We start from the raw sequence: 16,171 nt of genomic DNA on the forward strand, positions 1-16,171 counted from the left end.
CAGCTTCACTATCAGTCCTTCCAATGAATATTCAGGACTGATCTCCTTTAGGATGGACTGGCTAGATCTCCTTGCAGTCCAAGGGACTCTCAAGAGTCTTCTCCAACACACAGTTGAAAAGCATCAATTCTTTGGCACTCAGCTTTCTTTACAGTCCAACTCTCACATCCATACATGACTACTGGAAAAATCACAGCTTTCAGTATACGGACCTCTGTTGGCAAAATGATGTTTTTGCTCTTTAATCTGCTGCCTAGGTTGGTCATAGCTTTTCTTCCAAGGAGCAAGTGTCTTTTAATTTTATGGCTGCAGTCACTGTCCGCAGCGATTTTGGAGCCCAAGAAAATAAAATCTGTCATTGCTTCCACTTTTCCCCCTTCTATTTGCCATGAAGTGATGAGACTGGGCGTCATGATCTTAGTTTTTTGAACACTGAGTTTCAAGCCAGTTTTTTCACTCTCCTCTCTCACCCACATCAAGAGGCTCTTCCATTACACTGGTATTGTCTTCGTATCTGAGGTTGTTGATGTTTCTCCCTGCAATCTTGATTCCAGCTTGTGACCCATCCAGGCCAGCATGTCTCTCGATGTACTCTGCATACATTAAATAAGCAGGATGACAATATACAGCCTTGATGTACTTCTTTCCCAATTTTGAATCAGTCTGTTGTTCCCTGTCTGGTTCTAACTGTTGCTACTTGACCTGCATACAAGTTTCTCAGAAGACAGGGAAGGTGGTCTGGTGTTCCCATCTGTTTAAGAATTTTCCACAGTTTGCTGTGATCCACAGAGTCAAGGGCTTTGGCGTCGTCAATGAAGCAGGTGTTTTTCTCGAATTCTCTTGCTTTTTTCTCCACGATCCAACCAAAGCTGGCAATTTGACCTCTGGTTCCTCTGTCTCCTTGAAACCCAACGTGTACATCTCGAAGTTCCCAGTTCATGTACTGCTGAAGCCTGGCTTGAAGGATTTTGAGCATAACCTTGGTAGCATGTGAAATGAGTGCAACTGTGCAGTCGCCTGAACATTCGGCGACACCACCCCTTTGAAGCTGGAACGAAAACTGACCTTTTCCAATCCTGTGGCCACTGCTGCGTGTTCAACATGTGCTGACATACTGAGTGCACAGCACTTTAACAGCATCATCTTTTAGGATTTTTAAACAGCTCAGCTGGAATTCTGTCTCCTCCACTAGCTTTGTTCATAGTGATGCTTCCCAAGGCCCACGTGACTTCACACCCCAGGACATCTGGCTCTTGGTGAGCGACCACACCACGGTGGTTATCCAGATCACGAAGCCCTTCTTTGTCCAGCTCTTCTGTGTATTCTCACCACCTCTTGTGCGTGTCTTCCTGTTAGTTAGGTCCCTGCCGTTTCTGTCCTTAGGGCCCCTCTTTGCGTGAAACGCTCCCTGGGTGTCTCCAGTTGCATGTGAGTGTCAGGTGAAGCACAGGGACTCACACTTTGACACTGCATTCACGGTTATTATACAATACTGGCTGTATCATCTGTGGTTTAGAGCAGATCCTTGTCGTTTAGTCTACATATCCTTGCTGTTGTTTAGTCACCAAGTCGGGTCCAACTCTTTTGTGAGTCACAAAATGGAAATATATCCTTGCAACTGATTTATTTTATACAAGGTATACTGTATATCTGTATATTGTATACAATATTGTATATAATCTGTATATTGTATATCCATACTTCTTACTTTCCTACCTCAATCTGGTCCCTCCCCCCACAGGTAACCACTGGCTTCTTCTCTGAGTCTGTCTCTTTTTTATTAAATTCACTAGATTGTTATATTTTTCAGATTCCACATATGATATCATACAGTGTTTGTCTTTCTCTAACTTATTTTACTAAGCATAAAACTCTCCAATTCCATCGATGTTGTTGCAAATGGCAAAATGTCCTTCTTTTTTATGTCTGAGTAGTATTCCATTGTGCGTGTATGTACGGAAACTACATTTTCTTTATCCATTCATCCGTTGATGGACACAGGTTGCTTCCATATCTTGCTGAACATTAAGAGACCTGTGTCTTTTTGAATTAATGGTTTCATTTTCTTTTTAAAAAAATCAAGGTGTAACACTACAGATAAAATTATTCAAAACTTGCTAGAATTTTGGAGGGCTTTATTACTTTAAAAAGAGAATCTACACAATAAACGGATACATCTCTAACACCGAGCAAACGTAACAAAAGAATACACAGAACAGGATTCCATTTATGCAAAGCTGACAAACAGGCAAAAGTAAACTACTGTTTAGAGACACACACGCAGGTGGCAAAGCTATCAAGAAAAGCAGGGAAATTATCACAAGACAAAACAGCAGTCACTTATAAGAGAGGAAGTGGCTGTAATCAAGAAGGGCACCCTGAAGAACCCTGGAGCACTGACAGTATTCTATCACTGACCTGGATGGTGGTTACACACGTCTGCTTATAATTATTCTTTAAACTGCACTTATTTTTATGCAGTCTACTGAATTTCTCACACTACTAAAAAAAACTATTGAACAATAATAATGTAAATAATTCTGCAGGTAGAGTTTTATTCTGAGCGTGTGCTTACATATTGATCTAAACTAGTTTCAGTTAATAGTGTACAGCAAAACCAAACTGCCAAAGATACGAAGAATGGAGTCAGTGGGAACTCAGACAGAAAGAAAGAGGAAACCTCTCTGGAAATCTCTTACGGTTCCAATGCCTTTCAAATTTTAACGTGAATCTCAAGCTACAGATAGAGACTCAGCAGGCCTGGAGTGGGACCTGGTGTTCTGCACTCTAACGCTGGTGACGCCAGTGTTGTCAGTCCATGGACACTGAGTACCAACACTCACAAAATCATTACAATGTAGCTGATGTGAAGATCCGCTAAGAGGAAAGGGAATCAGAAGGTACTGGGAGGATGTGCCAAGCATCATGTCTCATTTAAAGTCAAAGTCGCTCAGTCGTGTCCAACTCTTTGTGACCCTATGGACTACACAGTCCATGGAATTCTGCAGGCCAGAATCCTGGAGTGGGTAGCCTTTCCCTTCTCCAGGGGATCTTCCCAACCCAGGGATCGCACCAGGGTCTCCTGCACTGCAGGCAGATTCTTTACCAACTGAGCTATTAGGGAAGCGATCTCATTTAACCCTACCTCAATTCTGTAAGGGGCATATTATCAGTTATGTTTTATAGATGCGGATAATGAGGCCCAGAAAAATTTATCTGCCCACAATTAGCCAGCTCTGTTCAAAAAGAAAAATAAAGGAACCAGAATTGGATCCCAGCATGTTCTGAAGTCTCTAGGAAAGAATTTACTAAATGTGAGTAAAGGAGAAGCATGGTGAAGAGTGTTTCAGTAAGCAGAATGCAAAGCACTATACGATCGCACGGTGTTCCTATCAAGTGTCTCAGTTTGCATACAGAGCTGGCTTCCTCACTGACACAAAAGCATTCTGCAGAGAACATAATGCATGTTGACAAGATGCTGTGAGAGAAGGAAATTTTCATTTCCACTTATATTTTTTCTGGTGGTGGTCAGAGCGAAGGAATTCACGAAGGGTAACTAGTGTCCCGACTATCCGGTCCTCAGGAAACTAAAGGACAACAGCATCTGCACACGCAGAAACTCTTGCTTCACACGCTTGCTCGACCATCAAAAAAAATCACCCAGCAGGCACATGTCCTAGAGACGGCTTCAGAAAACAGGGACGGGGCCAGGAATCTTAATTTAACAAGCACCGGAGCAGATTCAAGTCCAGAAAACCTTCAGCAATGCTTCTAAAACTTAACCTGATGCTCTCATTCATACTTTTCCTATGCCTTATATACTTTACTGAGTAACAGGTTTAAAAATATGGCTAATAAAACTTTCAGAAAAATATAACTATAGCAGGCAATCTTACAGATTATGGAGCAACTTAACCTTTATTTTACATATGAGGAAACTTGAAGTCTGAAAACAGGTCATATATATAGTGGCAAAACAGACCCTGTATCGGCTGAAAGCTCCTTCTAACACACATACGCACATACCAACATCAACTTTAAGTAGTGAGGTGGTCTTTTTTTCTCCCATGCCACGCGGTCAGTGGGAGCTTGACCTCGACCAGGGACTGAATCCAGGCCCTCAGCAGTGAAAGCGCTGAGTTCTAACCACTGGACCACCAGTGAATTCCCACCAAAATTTATTTTTAAAAGATCAGCAGTAAAGCATTACTTACTGATGACCATCAAAAAGTGACTAGTTGGGACCTCCCTGGTGGTCCAATGGTTAAGACTCTGCACTCCCAGTTTAGGGGGCTTGGGTTCGATCCCTGGCTGGGGAACTAGATTCCACATGCCCCAACTAAGAGGTTGCACACCGCAACGTACCATTCTGCAGGCAGCAACTAAAGATTCTGGAAGCCACAACTAAGATCCAGCACAATCAAAACAAATAAATATATATATTTTTAAGTAACTAGTTTAACAAATCTGGCACATTCGCAAAATGAAGCTGTGGAAATAATTAGGCATTACCTCTGTTCCAAGCGTGATCTCCAAAATATGTTAAGTGAAAAGAACGGAACAGTGTACATAAGATGGCAACCTTCTATGTAAGAAACGATAGAAAAAGACTATACGTAGATATTTATTTTTGCAAAAAGAAATACTGAAAGAATAAACTGGAAATTAATAAAAATTAGGAAGAGATGCAAAAGTAAGGACTCAAGAGATACCTGGAGTAACAGGCAAGTTTGGCCTTGGAGTACAAAATGAAGCAGGGCAAAGGCTAACTGAGTTTTGCCAAGAGAACGCACCGGTCATAGCAAACACCCTCTTCCAGCAACACAAGAGAAGACTCTACACATGGACATCACCAGATCGTCAACACCGAAATCAGACTGATTATACTCTTTGCAGCCAATGATGGAGAAGCTCTATACAGTCAACAAAAACAAGACCAGGAGCTGGCTGTGGCTCAGATCATGAACTCCTTATTGCCAAATTCAGACTTAAATTGAAGGAAGTAGGGAAAACTGCTAGACCATTCAGGTATGACCTAAATCAAATCCCTTACAATTATACAGTGGAGGTGAGAAATGGATTCAAGGTAGACAGAGTGCCTGATAGAGCGCCTGAAGAACTAAGGACGGAGGTTCGTGACATTGTACAGGAGGCGGTGACCAAAACCATCCCCAAGAAGAAATACAAAAAGGCAAAATGGTTGCCTGAGGAGGCCTTACAAATAGCTGAAAAAAGAAGATAAGCTAAAAACAAAGGAGAAAAGGAAAAATATATCCATCTGAATGCAGAGTTTCAAAGAATAGCAAGGAGAGATAAGAAAGCCTTCCTCAGCAATCAATGCAAAGAAATAGAGGAAAATAGTAGAATGGGAAAGACTAGAGATCTCTTCAAGAAAATTAGAGATACCAAGGGAACATTTCATGCAGATTGGCATAATAAAGGACAGAAATGGTAGGGACCCAGCAGAAGATATTAAGAGGTGGCAAGAATACACAGAAGAACTATACAAAAAAGATCTTCACAACCCAGATAAGCACGATGCTGTGATGACTCACCTAAAGCCAGACATCCTGGAATGCAAGGTCAAGTGGGCCTTAGGAAGCCTCATTACAAACAAAGCTAGTGGAGGTGATGGAATTCCAGTTGAGTTATTTCAAATCCTGAAAGATGAGGCTAGCAAAATGCTACATTCAATATGCCGGCAAATTTGGAAAACTCAGCAGTGGCCACAGGACTGGAAAAGGCCAGTTTTCATCCAATCTCAAAGAAAGGCAATGCAAAAGAGTCTTCAAACTACCATACAGTTGCACTCATCTCACACACTAGCAAAGTAATGCTCGAAATTCTCCAAGCCAGGCTTCAACAATACATGAGCCAAGAACTTCCAGATGTTCAAGCTGGATTTAGAAAAGGCAGAGGAACCAGAGATCAAATTGCCAACATCCATGAGATCACAGAAAAAGCAACAGAATTCCAGAAAAACATCTACTTCTGCTCCATGGACTATGCTAAAGCCTTGACTGTGTGGATCACAACAAACTGTGGCAAATTCTGAAAGAGATGGGAATACCAGACCACCTCACTCGCCTCCTGAGAAACCTGTTTGCAGGTCAGGAAGCAACAGAACAGGACACGGAACAATGGACTGGTTCGACTGGGAAAAGGAGTCCGTCAAGGCTGTACATTGTCACCCTGCTTACTTAACTTCTCTGCAGAGGACATCATGAGAAACGCTGGACCGAGTGAAGCACAAGCTGGAATCAAGATTGCTGGGAGAAACATTAATAACCTCAGGTATGCAGATGACACCACCCTTATGGCAGAAAGTGAAGAAGAACGAAAGGGCCTCTTGATGAAAGTGAAAGAGAAGAGTGAAAAAAGGTGGCTTAAAACTCAACATTCAGAAAACTAAGATCATGGCATCCAGTCCCATCAATTCCTGGCAAATAGACGAGGAGACAGTGCGAACCACGGCAGACTACTTTCTTGGGCTCCAATCCCTGCAGACGGTGATGCAGCCGTGAAACTGAACGACGCCTGCTCCTTGGAAGGAAAGCTATGGCCAACCCAGACAGCATATTAGAAAGCAGGGACATTACTTTGTCAACAAAGCTCCATCTAGTCAAGGCTATGGTTTTTCCGGTGGTCACGTATGGATGTGAGAGTTGGACTATAAAGAAAGCTGAGCGCCGAAGAATTGATGCTTTTCAACTGTGTGTTGGAGAAGACTCTTGAGAGTCCCTTGGACAGCAAGGAGATCCAACCAGTCCGTCCTGAAGACGACCAGTCCTGAATACTCATTGGAAGGACTGATGCTGAAGCTGAAACTCCAATACTTTGTCCACCTGATGCGAAGAGTTGACTCACTGGGAAAGACCCTGATGCTGGGAGGGATTGGGGGCAGGAGGAGAAGGAGACGACCGAGGATGAGACGGCTGGATGGCATCACTGACTCATTGGACATGAGTCTGAGTGAACTCCGGGAGTTGGTGATGGACAGGGAGGCCTGGTGCGCTGCAGTCCATGGGGTCGCAGAGTCGGACACGACTGAGCGCCTGACCTGACCTGACTGAGGAGGACATGGTCCAAGCACCAGCCATGAGGCATATCTTGGCAATTTCCCCTCTTGGTCCCAGGTGTGAGAGAAGCAGCAGTGCTTGAGGCGGTGGGTGCCCCTCCCCTCAATATTCTTCAAAACTGCTGTTACTACCATCTCTCCCTTTTGCTCCCAACACTTGAGGCAACAGTGTCACCCTAGGTCTTAACCTCTAAGTTACCCTGCCCTACTCTATTTTGCTGAGTCTTGCCACCTATATTAAATATCCTCTATTTGAAATATCTAGTATGTTTTTCATTTTCTTGACTGGATCTTGACAGAATATTCTAGATAGGAAGAATCACAAATAAAATTTAAATTTACCTTAGCAATTTTGTCAGTAACAATATGAATACTGTACTTTTAAAAGTTACGTGCACAGCAGGATAAAGCAAACAAACATGAACAATTCTAGAAAGTGAGATTGTCAGTTTAAGAGAGACAAATAAAAACCTAAAGAGCCCTGTAACATGTTCAAATCAAACTGGAATGTCAACATGAAGTTTTGATTTCTAAAAACCATATTTTCTGTCTCTACGCAGTGAAAGAACCTGGAAGTAATGAAGGCCCAGCGGCAGTGAGCATTCCTAGCACTCAGCACCTGGTTTCTAACGGCGTTCTCTGTAAAGGAAGCCAGGTCTTCCTGGAAAAATGACTGATTTGGGGTCAAGAACAGAGAGAGCGCAAGGCGCACCTGGGGTATCTTGTGACGGAAAACCACCCAAAACTGATGCACATCAAAAGGACGCAACGCTTACCCCGGCCACAGGCCAGCAGCACAGAGGCTCACGGCCACGAGCGTGGAATGATGAATAAACACGAATTCTGGGCCCACAGTGATACAGAAACTGGCAGAGAAGCGCGTCTGCTACCGCTGAGGCGCCCAGTGGCGCGTGTGCTCACTTGCTAAGTCTCATCCGACTTTTTGCGACCCCACAGACTGTAGCCCACCAGGCTCCTCTGTTCATGCAGTTCTCCAGGCAAGAATACTGGAGTGGGGTGCCATGTCCCTCTGCGGGGATCTCCCCAACTCAGGGATCAAAACTGCGTCTCCTCGTTCGCCCGGCGGACTCTTTACCAATGTGCCACCTGGGGAGCCCTGATTCTTCACCCACAAAACTTATAACGAAAAGCAAAGAGTCAGCCAGACACCCTGCCTAACTAGGGGAGACTTCTACAGTTCCTGGTTGATGGCATCTCGCCGGCTAATAATTGTGAAAACAATCGCCCTTTCACAACCTCCAATGAAACTGACTCAGGCAAGGATCACTGATGGACATTAAAACCAACAGGTGAAAGAGAATAGAGTAACTATGTTACATTGTGACCCAACAGATTACCTGATCCACATAAAGGGAAACCTTTACAAAGGAAAGATCGAGGACTCTCAGGTTAAGCAAGTGATCAAACTCAGTATCAAAATGGCAAAAGCTGACATCAAGTGTGATACAATATGAATACACAGTATCACACAGGATTGCAAACAGGAATGCTGTCAAGCCTTTAGAGTTGTCTTAAAAGGGGATAAAGGAAGGGCCTAAGAGACACAAGTAAACAGTAGGACAAATCGTGACTGTGGAGAGTCTAGCAAAGACCCAGGCTGGCCTCTTCAAAAGCCAGCGTCTGGACTTCCTTGGTGGTCCAGCGGTTGAGACTCACTTCCCACGCAGGGAGCATGGGTTCGATCCCTGGTCAGGGAAGTTCCACACGCCACATGCAGCAAGAAAAAAAATAGTTAATGCCACTGAGGGAAAGAAAACAGGGGAGGACGTTTTTAGATGATGAAGCAAAAACTAAGGAACAGCCAAATGCACGCTGGTAATCCTGCCTGGATCCTGGTTCCTACCCCAGACCTTTACACTAGCTGTTCCTTAGGTCCCCAAACTTACCATTAAACGTCCTGCCTCATATCTTTCATCCGGAACACCACCTTCTCACTGAGGCCTTGTCTAACCCAATTTCAATTAGCTTTCCCTTCCAGCCAGCTCTCTTTCACTCTCTTTGAGGTGCTTATGTGAAACTTTGTCTATTCATTAACTCCTTTCTTCATTCTCAAATATAAGGTCCTGGAAATCAGAGCCCTTGCCTATTCCGTCCACTGTGACCCTAATATCTTGAACCATGCCTAGCACACAGCAGCATTCAATACATGTTTGTTGAATGGATGGACCGATAAACAAAAAGGCAAGACTCAACAGACACTGGGATTATGCAATGCTTCAGAGAGATCATGAAGAACGTCATCCACAAGAATCAGATGCACACAATGAGTGAATATGCCCGATACAGAAGGACTAAATGTGCCTATGACACTAAAAATATCACATGTGAATTATACTGCACACGTCCCCTTTAAGGTATCTGGTAGCAGTCAGCACAGTAATTTCCTTTTTGGAACCTATTTGTGCCAGGACAAACAGGTGGAGCATACAGGAGCTACTCTACAGAGCTGGACAGAGCAGTCACATGGGAAAAAAAACGGTTTCTACTTAGGAAAATGCATCTTTCAGTTATGAAAATGAACATGATTTACATGAGAGGCAGTGAGACAAGTCTGGCTTTAACAGACTGCATGACAGGTGCTGTGGAATAAGGCTGGAAAGGTCCAAAGAAGGCCGAACGGAGAGCTTCACAGATAAGCACGTGTGTGTTAGTCACTCAGTCCGAGTGTCCGACTCTTTGCGACCCCAGGGACTGGAGCCCACCAGGCTCGTTTGTCCATGGGATTCTCCAGGGAAGAATACTGGAGTGGGTTGCCATTTCCTTCTCCAGAAAGGCTGATGAAAGTGTGTAAAATCAAGACGATAACCATCCTTAGCAGCACAGTCTCAATAAAGCATCACTGAGATCTGAGGAAGTATTATCCGCTTATCTCACAGATAAGAGAACTAGGCAATAATGAGTTTACCCAGGATCCCAATCAGAGGAGAAACGTTCAGAGAGCAGTTCTTTAAGACTGGTCCGTCATAATACTGTCCCTTCAATCTTAATCATTTCCAGAAACTGCCAAGAAGAAAAACTCAATCAACAGCAACGACTTTTCATGGGGTATTTATCACGTGTTAGACATTAAACATTTTATGAGGCAGGAATTGTAACTCCCTTCCTGAAGATGAGGGAGCCTGAGATCACACAACTAATAAATAGCACAGCCCTGGCAACAAGACTAGTTCATTCAACCACTGTATCCGTACTTCAGCCCGCCTTCAGCTCATGGAAGCCTGGCCTAGAGTCACGTCAGCAAATGTAACGAGAAGCAGGGAAATCTGAGGAATACCGAGGAAGAAAACACAGATCTGCACAGGACACACACACACATTTTTAGTCGTATTAACAAATGGTTCCCAGTTTTACCAGATTAGAATAAAATTATTCTATCTAGAGAAATGGGAATATTGAGATGGGAACCCGGTTAGTAAAGGTTTTTTTTATCTTCAGAGAGGTGCGAGGTGAAATGACGGACTTAGTTGTGAACGCATGGGCACTTCAATTAGAGAATATGCCGCATAAAGTCCCTGGAGAATTAAGAGGCAGAAAAGAAAGGTCACAACTAGATGGATCTGAGAACCACCCGGTGGTGGTGCCACATGAAGACATGAAGAAGCCAAGCTCTCCCAAGACAGGGAGAGGAGCACAGGGGAAGCGGGAGGACGTGTATTCCCGCCACAGGTGCGTCCGCACACGGGACAGGCATGCCCTGGGGCGGCGCCCGGAGGAAGCCAGCAGCCAAGCTCCCTTGTCCCAGTTTCAGCGTCTCAGAAGACAATGCAGTGACAGTGTCTAAGACCTGAGTGTTTACTATGTGCTAGGCAATACGCTGGAAGTTCATGTGCACTCTGAAACTTAACTGTCCCCAAACATGGGCATTACCCTCATTTTATAGATGAAAAAACTGTGGGTTAAAGAACCTAAGGTCCATACCCAAGGAAAGTGGCAGAACGTGGTAGGACGTGAGTGTGGGTCTCCCCGGGGCCAAAGTCTGTGATCCTGATCACTGTACTGAAATAAATAGCTATCCAGCCAGCCCACAGGGCACAGGTACACCAGTAAGCTTCCTCTGTGTTTATACATCACATAAAAACTGTCATTTTAATCATCTTCAAATATGTAGTTCAGTGGCACCAAGCACACTGTTGGGCAACCGTCACCTCCATCTACCTCCAGAACTTTGATCCCAAACTAAAATTAAGTAGTAATTCTCCTTTCCCTCTTCTCCTCTGCCCCAGCAACTGTCATTCCACTTTCTCTCGCTATGAATTAAGACTATTCTGGGGAACTCATACAAGTGTAATCATACAGTATTTGTTCTTTTGTGCCTTATTTCACCTAATGCAACATCCAAGATTCATTACCATTAAGTTACGTTTAAGTTAAATAAAATGTGAAATTCTAACCCACATACTATTATGTCTCTCTACAGGGAATTATATTCCAAAATTCCATTATGGTTTATGAAACACACTTGGAAGAGAGAACTACAGTTACTGGGGAAGAGAAAAGGTGGGGAGAGGTAAGGAAGACTGACAAATCAAAATGTGAAGGACCCACAGGAAAGTAAGGAAGAGAGCAGTGTGCTCGATTTTGACTAGAGCAAAGGGTCTATTTGGAAAGACGTCTCAAAGCAAAAGGTAAGAAAGCAGTCCTTAGAACAGACCGCAAACAACACTGCTGGATCAACCAAGGGAAGACAAGACATAAGAGAAAGCAAGAACGCTAGCGAAAAGCTTCAAGACAAACACTGAGACAGAAGGGCCAACTCCCATTTCCCCTGGATCTAGCCAGCAGATGGGAGAGCAGACACTTAGTAAAACTGTACTGATCAACTTATAATTAACATCAACCTTTCTCCAAACAATGCACCAAGAGGTTCATTCTGGAAAAAAAAATTTCTTGTTCTCTATATAGTAACATGAAGCAAACATTTAAGATGAGAATAATAAAGGAAACAGCTCTGGGAGAGTATGCCATACTAGGGAATTCCTTAAAACAGATGAAATAAAATTATCCTAAATATTAAATATTCTAAGAGAATATTTGTAGCAAAAACTAAAACTTGTTTGCCTTTAAAGAAATTGTATGAACCACCTGAAATCTATGTATTCAATATTACTAGGAGACAAGAGAAAACACGTTACTGTCTAAGCCAAGATACTGTCCATAGTAGTAAAATTTTACAAATAACTATTGTTTTATATAATATCTGTACATTTATCAGATTTATGAATATAAATAAGCATTAAAGTATAAGATACTTCCACTTTTGAAGAAAAACAGAACAGAAACAATGGAAATAAATTAAATGCCTAGGAGCAAACTTTAGAAATTAAAAAGTAGAAACTTAATACAGGAAGAATCAGAACTCAAAGCAAATTTGCCTTCTGATACATACATGAGTAAGCAAACACAGAATTAAGCTTTACAAGAGTACCACTAAGTCATAATTTCACAAGACATTTAGAAGAATGTCACAAGAAACTACTTTAAAATAAGCCATAGTGTTATGAGCTTAATATTGGGCAGTTTTAAAATGACTTGTCTGTAGGTTCTACCTTTCTACACGTAAGCTAGAAAAATGAATACACCACCTTCACTTTTCTGTCAACCACCACCTTAACGCACCCATTCTCAGTTAGGATGCAGACGGCGCGTGTCCAATACTGCGCCACTTACAGATGCTGCTCAACTCAAACACCTGTAAAACTTCTGCAATGTGGGTAACAGCATGCTACACTGATTATAAAATACCACAGCACTAAGATGAGAAAACTGTATTGAACAGAAGTTCAAGATCAGAGATGCTAAGCAGCCTCAATCTACATAAATAGATTTTTACAAAACAGTTTAGTATAGTTCTGGCTTAAGCTGTCAGCTTCACCTCAAAAGGAGAAGGACGTTCTTGCTTTATTTATTATTGGGAAAAGAGACAGTATTAATAATCACGAACAGTCAACATTCTAAGGGACAGACAACACTGATTAAGCGTGATCAAATTAAAATCATACAGTACTGCTTGTGCCCGTTTATAAAACAAAAACAAAAGCGTCATCACTCTAAAGTTGTCACCACTTAGTAATCTGAGATATTTTAATTGCAGCTGCAATGTTTGTGTTTATTTCTTGTGCATATGACTCACTCTCAAAAAGGTTCTCCCAAGACTCTGGTGGATTTTTGAGAATGCAGAAACCATAACTGGGGCACACTGTGTGGGACGTGTCATAACAGTGAGTGAATAAAAGAGGAAAAGAACTCGTGTAGCATTTTTTCCTAAGCTTTTATAAAAAGCAGTTGCTCACAAAAGGGATATTTTTCTGCAGAGCAACAGGAAAGGCTGGGGAAGCCCACCCCGGCTCTGAGAAGACTTGCTCACTCCCTTGGTTGGAGTCAGTGCCTTTTTACACTGCAATATATTCAACTAACTTCTTAGACTGGCTCCCAGGCCGTAACTTCAGACCGAAAGCTGTCTTGTCTTAGAATCGTCAGGACCTACTTCCCAGATTGTCCAGGACTGAGAAGGCCCTCAATAGACATCTTCATAAAACTGATCACTGAATAATCAATTTTACATTCATCTTCTATTTTACAAAGCATTTTCACAATATTTCACATAACAATCTGGTGAAGCGGGAAGGGCATAATTTAAACAAATGGCTTCCGGTTTTATACAGACTAAAACAAACCTGAAATCACAAAGACAATCATGTATTTTTGTTCATCTTTGGAGTAACTTCTTGGGATTTCAATATTCTTGTAAAACCTAGAGGTTGTGCTAGCATTTTCACAATATGTAGCAATTACACAGCTCTGAGTCTTACAGGAGGGTTTTAACTATATGGAGCGGTTTTAGAGAAGGCTCTTCCAGAAATCAGACATTTGAGAAGCATCCTCAGCAATTTTTCCTGATCCTGTCTTTCTGTGACTCTGAGAAGAAACTGCAAAAGGCTAAATGCTGGAGAGTGAATGACGTCATGGATGTCACAAAGTTGCTTCAATACCTGATGATGATTTAGCACAACAACGCACCACAGTCTGCCAAGGAGTGTAATGTCAAACCACCAGGATGTTTTCTGCATTAATCTCATGACTCTTTATTAGCAAATTGATACGCAGAGTGGCTCTCCAACTTTCTAGACAGAGAAGTTGCTGGTTTAGGTTTATGTCCTTAGCAAAGGCATTGAGAAAATCTACAAATCCCTATGGAAGAGGCTTTAAGAGAAAACAAAAAAAGGCCCCCAAATTAGCTAACACTAAACAGTTGTTCCTCTAACAATTAAAAGCTTCTGAAACAGACTGAAAACCCATGGTTCAATATAGATAACAGTAATACTTATACCAGGCTTGTCAAAAGCTAACAGTCATAGGATATAAAATGACATCATACAACAAAAAGGAAACCAGTTTATATACACACATATGCTCAAAATGAGGGATCTGAGACAGAGCATCACTATTCCCAGGAAAAGCTACAGACTAAATCTTAAATGCTCAACTCTAAACGATGCTATTTCCTCTCAGATTTTCTTGTCCCTTTAAACCCATGATGTCATCCTTCTTAAGCACTAGTTGACCAAACATAAGTTACAAAAGGTATCTGGTGTGTCCAAGCCAAGGCTATGGTCAACAATTTCCCACAGCACAACTGCAAGTGAAGCCATCATTCCGCAAGGAAGAGACCACAAGGCTTCACACCGGCTTCTCTACTAGAGGAACAAAATCAAAGTCTCCAGATTAGCCTCTGAACAACAGCAACAAAAGTTGTTCTCAAAAAGGCTAACTACAGTACAATGTCCCTGCCAGCAATCGAGAACGGATAATGTGTTCTGAGCAACTGGAATCCAACCACAGAAAAGTCCAAAGACTATGGCAATTAAGAAATAAAGCTTTTATTCTCCTAACAAAATTCAGAGATCAGTAGACAAAAGCAACTGGGTATCGAAATCTTCACAATCCAAAGGTTTCAAAGGAACGAGGGCTTCATTAGCACCGAAGTTACTCTGAGGAGACTATCAAGATCTTACAACTGTTTTTTCTTCGTTTGCAAATTGGTTCCCACCCTCCACGGTTCCCTTTGCACAAACAATTCTCGCCAGAAGCCTTCCACTGTCGCAACGTGGGCTGCTGTCTTAATCAAGGAGATCCGCAGTTCCTACTTCGCTGGGGGAACACTCAAAAAGCTAAAAGGGTAGGAAAGGTTGCTTGTGTTTCATTTTTTAAAGCCAATCCCAAAATCTTCCTTTTGCAGCTGCAGCTCCAGAGATGCTGGCTCCTCGCCGCAGCCCTAATTTTGGAGAGCACCGGACTCCGGCGCCTCCCGAAAGGCGTTAAAGATTTGGGGGCGGGGTGGAAGGTGAACCGACACCTCAAAGCCATCCTTACCCCGGTCACACACCCTTCGTGGCCCCGGTAGGGGGACGAAAACCGCCCTGCTGGAGGGCAGAGGCCGGGTTCGCCTATCCCAGAGGCTGCCTGGCAGAGGGCTCTCCTCCCTGCCTCCCCCGGGGAGGCCGAGGAAGACTACGGCGAGGCCCCCAGGCCAGCCAGCACCGACCCCCGCGCGGGGAGCACGGCCCGGGCCGGACCCAGCACATAAAGGGCGGAAGGCGCCGGCTCCCAGCCGCGGCCCCGGGAGAGGAGGCCTCACCTGGCCTAGCCCGCGCCACGTTCTCGGGTACGCTCCGCTGGCGAAGGCGGTGAGGGAACCCGGGACGGGACGCGAGCAGAGGCGCTGCGCCCCAGGCCGCGCCCGCCGCGCTCGGGACTCCTCACAGCTGGCGGGACACCGAGCCGCCCGGAGCCGCCATCTTCCTGCACTCAAACGCCGCCGCCGCCGCCGCTCTGGCTGAGAAGGCAGCGCGGAGCGCGCATGCGCCACGGGCCGGCGCGGAGGACGCGCGCGCGCACTTGTCAGCGCGGCGCGGCCTGTGGGCGGTGCCAGGGAGGAAGATGCGTGCCGCCGCCGCGCCGCCCCCCCAGCCTGCAGCCTCAGCCCGCCGCCGCCCCAGCCCGCAGCCTCAGCCCACCGCCGCCGCCCCCCAGCCCGCAGCCTCAGCCCGCCGCCGCCCCAGCCCGCAGCCTCAG

At 44.1% G+C, this 16,171-nt stretch overlaps 1 protein-coding gene across 3 annotated transcripts in view; it reads right to left on the reverse strand.

Annotated features, from left to right (window-relative positions):
- The window catches only part of FBXO42 (F-box protein 42), a 127,936-nt gene that overhangs the window by 89,045 nt on the left and 22,720 nt on the right, over positions 1–16,171 (reverse strand). The window contains exon 1 of one of the 3 annotated variants that reach the window (XM_040229382.1): positions 15,735–15,975. The exons of 1 other annotated variant lie outside the window; for it this stretch is intronic. The gene's annotated coding sequence lies outside the window, so the exon portion shown is untranslated. Of the gene's footprint in view, positions 1–15,734; positions 15,976–16,171 lie in introns of those variants that run through there. One more of the 3 variants, XM_040229385.1, reaches the window with a different exon arrangement.

Source organism: Oryx dammah, unplaced genomic scaffold (genome assembly GCF_014754425.2).
Source record: "Oryx dammah isolate SB20612 unplaced genomic scaffold, SCBI_Odam_1.1 HiC_scaffold_27, whole genome shotgun sequence".
NCBI lineage: Eukaryota > Metazoa > Chordata > Mammalia > Artiodactyla > Bovidae > Oryx > Oryx dammah.